Source organism: Mirounga angustirostris, unplaced genomic scaffold, assembly GCF_029215605.1.
Source record: "Mirounga angustirostris isolate CCGP_5_RB_7025 unplaced genomic scaffold, mMirAng1.0.hap1 SCAF_4, whole genome shotgun sequence".
NCBI classification, from domain to species: Eukaryota; Metazoa; Chordata; class Mammalia; order Carnivora; family Phocidae; genus Mirounga; species Mirounga angustirostris.
Window position 1 is genome coordinate 114,360,101 of NW_026991712.1, and position 12,184 is coordinate 114,372,284.

A 12,184-nucleotide genomic window follows, 5' to 3' on the forward strand; every position below is an offset into this window, starting at 1 on the left:
ACTAGCCACAGAGTAGGTGTTTTACTAATGCTTTTTGCAGTCATCATCAACATGTGCTGAGTTTTTTAAGTTTTTATTTTAATTCCAGTTAGTTAAAATATACAGTGTTGTATTAGTTTCCTGTGTACAATGTATCTACTGAGTTTTTGATCCTACCTAAATGAACTCATATTCTGAGGAAGGGAGTTTGTTTATCCAGTAGCAATGAAGGATAGAAGAAAGGTAGGCAGGGACTAGGGAACCTAGTCACCCTAAGAGGAAACCACACTTAGAGGGATTTTATACTAAATACGCTGGAAGGACCCTCCACCCTTTCCCATGTGATAGATAGTTGACAACAACCTGTTTGGGTGACAGGCACATGGAGGGTTAATCAGATTAAAACCACCGACCAACAAGCCCATAAAACCCCCTAGATTTAGAAACTCCAGTGGCAACCCTCTTGGGTCCCCTCCCTCTTCGGGAGCTTTATACTGCACTTGATACTATTGCTCATTAAACTTTGCTTTGCTGCCCACCACTCTTCATCTGGTCTACCTCTTCATTCATGAAGCAGCATGACCAAGAACCATAGGCACTAAAGGAAAAGAAACCCTGTAACAGTAGGTTGTTCTCTCTTTCCTCCACTTACACAGGCAAGAGTTAAGGATTGCCAAGAAGGGGAAACAGAGAATTGGGGACTGAGACTTAAAAGAGACAGAAGCAGAAACCATTGGAACAGGAATCTGGAGGTAGTTTTATTTCAAAGGCATGAGAAAGCTCTGCAGTGATTTTAGGCAACTGATAGCAGAACAGGGCTTTTTACATAGGTCCTTCTATGGTTCTAAACTGTGTCAGCAAAAAGACAAGGACTATGTAAAATAACTGTTTTGAATTCTTCATCTTCAAAGGTAAGAGATAGGGAATGCTAAGGGGAAGTAAGAAAGAAAGTGGAAGTAGAAAAGGGAATTAACCTGTTAAAGTACAGACCACTGTGCAGGCTTTAATCTTATTATTCTAGATGTCCTGTAAGAAAGGGAAAAAGTTAATTGGGGGAGTGAGGTTCCTTTAGAGGGGGACAACCATGTTGGTAGATCCTGTCCACTGGAGGGGGAGATGGAAGACTTGAGTGGAGAATGACTGAGCAGTGCTTCTAGGAAGACTGCTTCCTAAGCCTGGCAAGATGCCCATCTCAGTTGACAGGAGCAGGGAGGGACCAGGTGGGCTGGACAATGGGACAATGGATACCTCATCACTAAGAGGTGGTCTCCCCAGTGCTATGTGCTACATAAGACACCCCCCTGGAATCTTTGCATAATTCCTGCCAGGTTTAGAGGGGATGAAGAGAATGAATTTCCTACCATCTTAGTAGAATGATGTCTCAGGGCCAAATTAAATTGGATTTGGATAAATAAATGCAGCAGTTTTTTGAACAGCTGAGTTGGAAGTCGAACTTGCTTGATAGGTTCACACAATAAAACAGGTAAGTCAGGACTTAGAATTCTACTCTTCATGTCCCAAAGCCTGTGCATTTTTCACTGGAGGAGTGACCAATTAGAGGGACAATTAAGCCATTGCCTACCTGGGCTGGGGCATGGGGTGCCATATGGCCCCAAGTCCTCCTATGTTTATCCAGTTGTGTTAAAAATCTTTCCCTGTCAGCAGCCCACTTCTCCCCCTCAACCCCCTAATACAGCTGCTTCTCAAAACCTTTTACTCCTGAGTGCTAAGTAAAGCAGAAATTTTTATTTGACAAATAAGGAATCATTTAAGGCTGTCCTCCAAGGTGGCTAAGAGTGAATTCCATAGTGTCAGAATCACACAGTCTGGAAAAAGGAATAAACTTTATTGGGAAAAGTTATTAGCTAACGGTGAGCAAGAGAAGCTATGGACCTCTTGTTACTAGTGAGATTGTGGGTCTGTGCTGCAACAAAGCTTATTCTGCGCTCCTGTTGTTCTCCTTTCTTATAGGGAACACATGGGGACAATCTTAGTGGGATTCAAACTACTTGGGCATCAGGCAATCTGTGTTTAGATACTAAGTGATTATAGACAACTTATCTGGGAAAACCTGGTACCCAGCAGGTGGAGACCTTGGAGCAGGTGGAAATTTGAGTTGGGTGCAGCCACTCCCTCTAGGAAAAATAGGGAGTCCCTGTCAGTTGTATGGTCAACTCAGAATAAGTTCCCAGCACAACGTTCAAAGAATTTTGCTCATCTTTTTTTCTTCTCGTGGAGGCACCTATTAACAGGAAAAGTTATTGGAAGTCTTATCCCCCTTCCCCCCCTTTTTTTTTTTTTACCTCCACTATTAAGCGGAGGCACTCTCTCAGGAAATCCTCAAAGATAGAGAACCTAGGATAAAGATAAAACAAATACATAACTTTTAATATGAACAGAAAATTTCTTTTAGGACAATAGCTATAAATTTAATGTTTCTGGGGGCCCCCCTTTCACATGTTGATTTTGAAACCTAATCCCCATTGTGATGGTGTAAAAAGGTGATGCCTTTGAGAGGTGATTAGATCCTGGGAGTGAGAGCTGCAGTTGGAATTAGTGTCCTTATAAAGAGACCCCACAGAGTTCCCTTGTCCCTTCTGCCAGGTGAGGGCACAACAAAACCAGGAAAATGTTCTCATCCATCTGGTCCTTGATCTTGGACTTGCCAGCCTCCAGAAATGGGAGAAATAAATGTCTGTTGTTTAAGCCACCAATCTGCAGTAGTTTTGTTATAGCAGCCTGAATGGACTAAGACAAAATAGGTACATGAAATAAACCTCCATATTATAAAATAAAAGTCTACACATTCATTGTAAAATATACGTGGGACAAAACACTTAGCATTTCATGGGGAAATACTATTTCAAAAATAAAATTATAGGGCGCCTGGGTGGCTCAGTCAGTTAAACACCTGCCTTAGGCTCAGGTCATGATCCCAGGGTCCTGGGATTGCAGGAATGTTACACAGATTGAATAAAACATTTAAAGCTTTTGGTAAAGCTCATAGAAGACATCTAACATTTTAATTAATTTATTAAATCAATAAATACCTTCTCATACTTGTGCCTAGCCAATAGAATAGGTCCTGTCATATGGACATGACTAAGAAGAGGACTCCTCTTCTAAGTGGCTTAAAGTCTATCTAGGGGCTGAAGGAGACAGTTTTCATATTCATCCTTCATGACCTGGCTTTACTCTTTCTCAAGGAAGCCTCACCAACTGAACATGTTAGGTCTCTAGGTGTATGCTTCCATAGCATACTGTACTCTTTCTTTTATCAATTTTGTTACAATTACTTGTTAATGTTGATCTTCCTCATTAGACTTGTTATCTCTTATAATAGGCATGAGGCCTGTCTTGAACATGCACTCTGAAGCTGGACTGTTAGGGTGACCATGGGAAACTTACTTAACCTCTCTGGGATTCAGTTTCTTCATTTATACAATGGTGATAAGTAATAGTATCTACTTCACAAAGTTGTTGCTCAGGTAAATAAATTAATAAATGTATGTTGTTTAGAACAGTGCCTGCCACATGGTGAACTATATGTGAGTATTAGCCAGGAAGACAGAGGTGAAGATGAAATTCCCTAGCACAGTACTTGACATGTGTTAAGTAGGTCAATAAATATTTGTTGAATGTTATTGAATCTTGTCAAATGAATGAGTAAAATGGCATAAGTGCACAGAAGAACAAGTTATTAACTCTGAATCAGAGAACTTTTTCTGGGGAAATTGAAGTCCAAGCTGAGTTTTGAAAAATTAATGAGTTTACCACCACCAGGTGAATAGGGGAAGGAAGAGGCATTCTCTTAGCCAATGAAAGAGAACTGAAACAGACAAATGTGTTCAGGGAACTATAAGTTGTTTAGAAATAGAAAAAGATTGGAGGGAGAGGAGCTAGAGACTAGAAACCGACCTCATCAAGAACCTCCTTGTGTGCTATTCTCAAAATGGGTAATAGCAAGATAATAGAGTTAAACGGGGGTAAGAAAAATATAAACTGAGTTTTATTAAGATCACTTTGGGAAGAGTGCAGAAAATAAACTATAGGAGAAAGAGGCTATAACTGGGTGACCTATCCAATAAATGTTTAGAGTCAGTAGGAGCAAGAACTTGAAATAGACCTGAAATGGTCTCTTTTTGGAAAAGCTTCATTTTTTTGTGATTCCTCTTTCATGGCTTTATGCTGCATTCAAGTCATTTCTATTTTGTTTGGGTTTGTATCTCCTTGTGGGATGTTGAAAGGAGAGCAAGTCTCTAGTTTGTTTATGAACAGGTGTACAAGAAAGCAAAAGTAGCAACCCTGTTCTCATCATTGCTGACTTGACCACAAGAATGTTGTTTCTAGTGTTGCCAATGTGGTCTCCTTTGCAAGAGAAAACAGTTGAAGCAATATTAACTAAGCCAACAATTCTAATGAGTGAATGTAGGAACAAATTAGCCAATGAAAAATAGTTCCCTTCTTTTTATGTAGCCATTTTTGGAGGAGGTGCCTTTCTGGCTCAGTCAGTTGGGCATCTGACTCTTTGATCTCAGCTCAGGTCTTGATTTCAGGATCCTGAGCTCAAGCCCAGTGTTGGGCTTCACACTGGGTGTGGAGCCTACTTGAAAAAAAAAAAAAGAAGCTGGTGAATAGTTGAGAGAGAACTGGGGTAAATGATTCTAACCCAAACCCCTTTCTTCAGGGTTTGGTTGTAGTTGAGGTAGGTAAATAATATTTAAGTTTAGTCCCGCATTAAAATAGTGAGGAAAATGGGCATTTTCCCGTGGCATCAAGGGACATAATTATAGTGACCAAACTAGGAGTTCACTCCCATTCAGGCATCTTGAACAGAAATTAGGAAAATTTGGGGTGCCTGGGTGGCTCAGTTGGCTGAGTGTCCAACTCTTGATTTTGGCTCAGGTCTCAGGGTCGTGAGATAGAGCCCAGAGTGGGGCTGCGCGCTCAGTCGGAGGAGTCTGCTTGAGATTCTCTCCTTCTCCCTCTGCCCCTCCCCCTGTTCGTGCACCCTTTCTTTAAATAAATAAATAAATAAATAAATAAATAAATAAATAAATAAATAAATAAATAAATATCTTAAAAGAGAAAAAGAAACTAGGAAATTTCAAAAATAGCAGTGCATTAAGGGAAACCTCCAAGAATTCCTTCTTGATCCCATTTGCTGTAAGCTTGAATTACTGGTATAATGAGAGAGAAAGAAGAGGATACATTAAATGAGTGGTATCATAAGCACTGAATCGGCACTGAATTAAGACTTTTTATATGTTATCTTATTAATTCTTTCATTATTGAACCTTTTTATGGACCAGGAAAGTGAGCTTTAGAAACGGCTAAATTGCTGACAACAAGCCAGTAAGTGGTAGAGCTGGAATTGGAATTTAGGACTCTTTGGTTACAAAGGTCTTGATTTATATTAGTTATCAACTATATTTTTAAAAAACTCTTTTATTGTGGTAAAATACACAAAATCTTAACCATCTTACCCATTTTTAAGTATATAGTTCAGTGGTATTAAGTACAGTCCTATTGTCACAGAGCAACATCACCATCCATCTTCAGAACACTTTTCACTCTACAAAACTAAAACTCTACACCCATGAAACAGTCAGTCCCCATTCCTCACCTCCCCCAACTCCTGGCAGCCTTCATTCTATTTTCTGTCTCTATGAATTTGACTATTTTAGATACCACGTGTAAACTGAATCATACAGTATTTGTCTTTTTGTGCCCGACTTATTCCACTTAGCATGATATCCTCAAGGTTTATCCATGTTGTGGCATATGTCAGGATTTTCATTCTCAGGCAGAATAATATTCGATTGTATGCCTATACCACATTTTGATTATTCATTCTTCCATTGGTGGACATTTAGGTTGCTTCTACTTTGTAGCTATTTTGAATAATGCTACTATGAATATGGGTATCCAAATTATCGCTTAGAGACCTCGCTTTCAATTCTTTGGGATGTATAACTAGAAGTACTGGATTATATGGGAATTCTATTTTTAATTTTTTTAGGAACTGCCATACAGTTTTCCACAGCAGCTGTCCCATTTTACATTCTTATCAACAGTGCACAAGGATTCTAATGTCTCTACATTCTTATTAACACTTGTCATTTTCTGTTTTGTTTTGAAATAGGAGCTATTCTTTTTTTAATTTAATTTTATTATGTTAATCACCATACATTACATCATTAGTTTTTGATGCAGTGTTCCATGATCCATTGTTTGCGTATAACACCCAGTGTTCCATTCAATACGTGCCCTCTTTAATACTCATCACCAGACTAACCCCTCCCCCCACCCCCTCCCCTCTAACCCTCAGTTTGTTTCTCAGAGTCCATAGCCTCTCATGGTTTGTCTCCCCCTCCGATTCCCCCCCTTCATTTTTCCCTTCCTACTATTTTTTTTTTAACATATAATGTATTATTTGTTTCGGAGGTACAGGTCTGTGATTCATCAGTCCTACACAATTCACAGTGCTCACCATAGCACATACCCTCCCCAATGTCTATCACCCAGCCACCCCATCCATCCCACCCCCCACCACCCCAGCAACCCTCAGTTTGTCTCCTGAGATTAAGAATTCCTCATATCAGTGAGATCATATGATACATGTCTTTCTCTGATTGACTTATTTCGCTTAGCATTGTACCCTCTAGTTCCATCCACGTCGTTGCAAATGGCAAGATTTTGGTTTTTTTATGGCTGCATAATATTCCATTGTATATGTATACCACATCTTCTTTATCCATTCATCTGTTGATGGACATCTTGGTGAAATAGGAGCCATTCTAATGGGTGTGAGGTTGTATCTCATTGTGGTTTTGACTTGCATTTCCCTAATGATTAGTGAAGTTGAGCATCTTTTCAAGTGCTTGTTGATCACTTGTATATCTTCTTTGAAGAAATGTCTATTCATGTCCTTTGCCCATTTTTTGAATTGGATTTTGTTGTTATTGAATTTTAGGTATTCCCTATATATTCTGGATGTTAATCCCTTATCAGCTATATGATTTACAAATATTTTCTCCTATTTTCTGGGTTGCCTTATTACTCTGTTGTTAGTGTCTTTTGATGCACAAAATTTTTTTCATTTTCATAAAATCCAATTAGTCTATTTTTTCTTTTGTTGACTGTACCTTTGCTGTCATATCCAAGAAATCATTGCCAAGTCTAATATTGTGAAGATATGCCTTTGTTTTCTTCTAAGAGATATAGTTTTAGCTCTTATGTTTAGGATTTTGGTCCATTTGAATTAATTTTTGTATATAGTTTTAGGTAAAAGCTCAACTTCATTCTTTTGCATGTGGATATTCAGTCTTTCAAGGAGACATCAAATATACATATATATATATATTTTTTAAGATTTTATTTATTTATTTGAGAGAGAGAAAGCACATGCTCATGGGCAGGGGGAGAGGCAGAGGGAGATGTGGGGCTCAATCTCACGACCCTGAGATCATGACCCAAGCCGCATTCAAGAGTCAGAGGTTCAACTGACTGAGCCACCCAGGCGCCACGACCTCAACTATATTTTTTAAAATGTCTTGTTCAGGGCACCTGGGTGGCTCAGTTGGTTAAGCATCAGACTCGATTTCAGCTCAGGTCATGAGATCAAGCCCTGTGTTGGGCTCCTGCTGGGTGTGGAGCCTACTTAAGATTCTCTCCCTCTACCCCTCGCCACACCTCCTTTCTCCCCCCTTTAAAAAAAAAAAAAGTTTTTTTCAACATAGCTAACACATAAATGGCTCAGGTAAAGTTAATTTTAAATTCAATTTGAAAGTTCAAATGATTCCATACTCCATATTGGAAAGAACATAGTGATTTTGTGGCATAGTTTAAAGAGATATAATTCTTTTAGGATTAGGTTTTTTTTTAAAAAAAGGAAGCCAAGGGGCGCCTGGGTGGCTCAGTCAGTTAAGTGTCTGCCTTCAGCTCAGGTCATGATCACAGGGTCCTGGGATCGAGCTCCACCTCGGGCTCCCTGCTCAGTGGGGAGTCTGCTTCTCCCTCTGACTCTCCCCCTGCTTGTGCTCTCTCTGTCAAATAAATAAATAAAATCTTTAAAAAAAAAAAAGGAGGCCAAGCTGTTTAGTATAATACCTATCTTGTTGTCTTGTCTGTCTGTTCATCTGTCCATCTTTGTGGTACCTGTGGATAGTTGTAACCTAGTTTCAAAATTAAAAATATGAAGAGGCACCCGGCTGCCTCAGCCAGAGGAACATGTGACTCTTGAGCTTGGGGTCGTGAGTTTGAGCACCATGTTGGGTGTAGAGATTACTTAAAAAAATAAATAAATAAAATAAATCTTAAATAAATAAAATAAAAATAAAAATATGAAGAATGGGAAGTGCTGTAAGAAATATCTGGAATTCTAACAAAGAAGAAAAAGTATTTATAGGATAAAATAAACATGCTGTACTTGAAGGTGACTGAAGCATACAAGGAAAAAAACATATTTTTCCCCCTAAAACATAGATTTCAAACACTCACAAGTAAATCTTGTCATTATTACTAAATTCAGAGAATCATAAGACCAAATTTGTATTTTTAAAATTTAAATGTAAACTTACGAAAGTTGAGTTTTGTTTTGTTTGTTTTGTCTTTTTTTTTTTTTTCTTTTTTCTTTTTTAATTCACTGGGCTCCCTTGTGAAGTAAAATACTAGTAGGACTGGGAGGTCAAGGAGCAAATCCCGTGATGTGTCAAGTTTCATCTTCAGGCACTGAAACTCTGTAGCATCTGGTACCACTCTGAAGTAGGCTGACAATTTCAGTTTAGCCATTAATGGGAAGAATATTCACTCCAGCGAAGTCATAATGGTTTGACTTCCAAATTGCTTGTTAGCTTTAAAGAAGATCATTTAACATTTTGAAAAATCCCTAGAAATTCCAAGTTCAGGGCCTTTGTCTTGGTGCCCTTTTGCTGGAAAAGAAATACACTAGAGAGTTTTCTTAAAATGATGTATCAGTATTATATAGAACTTTTAATATCCCTGTATGTTTTAAAATTCCAGAATAAGATTACGATTATACAATTAGTCAACTTTTATTTAAAAAACCCAAAGGGGTAAATGGCCATTAATTTTAAAATAGTTTATCAAGATATAGTTTAATACAGTGATGTCGATTGGGGTTCAGTGCTCGAGATTTTTCAGACGTGGAATAAATTTTTTTCTTGGCTTTAGGTTTTAAATACCAAATTTTATCCCCAAAAAGAACTTTACAGTTAGGTTGTAAATCCCTGCCCCTCCCCCAAAGTGCTAAAATGTAATTTAAATGGAGCCACAGGCAGAATTTACTCTTGAGCTTTAAACACAACAATAAACTTTAATGAGTTTGACATTGGAGCATCAGTGGTCTGTGAATTATACTCTGCGTGCCAAATCTAGTTTGCTGCCTGTTTTTGTACACATAGCAAGAATATATTTTTACATCTTTAAATTATTGGAAAAAATTTTAAATAATATTTTGTGACACATGAAATTTTATAAAAAACAAATGTCAGTGTCCATAAAAACAGTTTTATTGGTACACAGCCACACTCATTTGTTTATTGTCTGTGGCTACTTTTGCCTTACCATGGCAGGGTTGAGTAGTTGCCATAGAGCTCTGTGGCCCACGAAATCTAAAATATTTACTATCTAGGGGCGCCTGGGTGGCTCAGTCGTTAAGAGTCTGCCTTCAGCTCAGGGCATGCTCCCAGGGTCCTGGGATCGAGCCCCACATCCGGCTCCCTGCTCAGCGGGAAGCCTGCTTCTCCCTCTCCCACTCCCCCTGCTTGTGTTCCTGCTCTCGCTATCTCTCTCTCTGTCAAATAAATAAATAAAATCTTAAAATATTTACTACCTGGCTTGTTATGGGAAAAGTTTGTCAACTCCTGGATTATCAGAAAAGCAGCTTGTATTGTAGCATGGATATACAAATTAAACAAATGTCACCAAGGAGTGCAGGACAAACTTTTACCATACATTAAATCAGCTATTTAATGTGGGGAAGAAAAGGACACAAATACTTTAGTGTTGTTAATTCCAACAGTTAAGATTTATATCTAGTACTTTCTAAAGGTAGCTTCTTTTTCTTGACAGGAGAGCCTCAATTTACCCTCTTCATGTGAGAAAAATACAAAAGGCAGAGATGGAGGATATGTGGCATGAATCCATTCGCTGAATGTTAACAGCATGACTATGGATGGACAGTGACTTGGGTGTTTAATGTTGACACCAGGGCAGAGAAGCCAGCAAAAATCAGGGCCTCTGTGAAGTGAAGGTAAAAGACTCCACTGAGTCTTTTCTTCCTGTGCTTGCATCGCTGGGAATTGTGGAAAAGCCAGTAAAATTACTTCAACATCCTTCGATAGCAATGACTGTAATCCTTCTTAACAGTTTTAAGTCTTATTACATTGCTACTCATACATTCTAATACATTTTTTCCCTTAACCACATGAAAAGGATAGAATAGCACATGTGTCTTAAAATTTGGAGTGAATTAAAATAAATTACATCGGGGTGCCTGGGTGGCTCAGTCAGTTAAGCGTCTGCCTTCAACTCAGATCATGATCTCAGGGTCCTGGGATTGAGCCCTATGTTGGGCTCCCTGCTTCTCCCTCTCCCTCTGCTCCCTCGCACATGCTCTCTCTCTCTCTCTCAAAAATATAAATAAGTATTTAAAATAAGTTACATCATAAACTTTTAAAAATGATTTTTATGGCACCTCTTTGGAAACCTAGTTCTTCAAAAAGGGCAACAGTGATCTCAGAATACGCTGTAGGGAGCTGAAGAGGATCCCTTGTCTACTAGCCATCGCTGAAGATAGTGAGCTATATCCTGAGAAAGTGGCTGAGGGTTGCAACCAAAAAATAAAAGAGAAGGAAAAACAGAGGCCCAGGAATTAAAATGATCAGTGCCTTCTTACATGTGACATGTAAAGCATAATATCCCAAATAAACAGCAGTCTTACCAAAAAAGATTAAAATAAAAACCCTATTCTGTTTTTAGATCCTACAAGTAGATAACTGGTTATATAAACACTCATCTTCTATATAGCAAGAAATCACATCTTTATGATCTATGCTAGGCTCCAATATCTCAATAATTCTGGTAGATGCAGCACATCTGGAACTTGTCAAAGCGAGTGAACTTTACAAGATAGTTCCTTATAGCAAGACCCCTGGCCAGTGCCTTCTTTCCACCACATTTCCACTGCAGTTTACCCATGGATAGTCACTATGAATATGAAAAATGAAGGATAAGTTCCCTTAAACTTTGCATTTTGCTTGAGCAAAATGAGCACTTTATTGTAAAATTGGTCTAACAACCAGCATTCTAAAATCCTGTTGTTTTTTTTTTTAGTGAAACTTGAGTAGGCAGTTATAAAAACTAATGTGTTCATGGGATATGCCTATTTCTCTCTTCCATGCATTTTGTGCTTATCATTTTACATTTGCTCTTTTTCAATATGAGATTAGCAAGTCCTGTAATAGCAATTAATAGAGGGACTAAACATTCTTCTTAACATACCTGAAAAGCATTGGTATTCTGTTAGAACCTAGGATCCCACACTCTACACTAAATAGCTTAGTCCCAACACTGATGCAACAATAATTCTTCAAATATTCTGGACATTAACTTATAGGAAAGGCATACAAGGCAGGGAAGAGGAGAAGGCAAGGCAAGAATGTCTTAAGGGGTTAGTTACCCTGTGGGTGATTGGTACATGATCCTGCAATGATCATCCTAGAGGGCTTTTATAGAAATGTACCGCAGAACATTCCACCTGGGGTTAAAAGAAGAAGCAAGTTTATATCCATTGGTTTCTGTTCCCCATTGGTCACCTTCCTCTTCTCTTCTGGGTTGCACATCCCAGAGCACTGAGTGGGATCTTCTGGGTGTCCTACACAGGGGTGTCAGAGGTTCCTTAGAGCAGACAGGTAGAGGGACATATCACAAGTTGAAGCAAGGCACTATCAAAGTGCCCCTGCATAAAATTAACTGAGATCTACCTGAAAAAAGTTGCAGCAGGAGTGGCTGAAGTGAGAGTGTGGCTGACAGGGTTTTTGAAGTGGTGCGCTGTCAAGAACTGTAAAGAACCCAGATTTTACCCTACTTGCAAGCTCTCAATTTAGGCTGTCACAGTTTCATGGAAGCTGGCAGAAGACATGAGATTCCTTGGTCAGAGACAAAAGACTTGATTACTTAC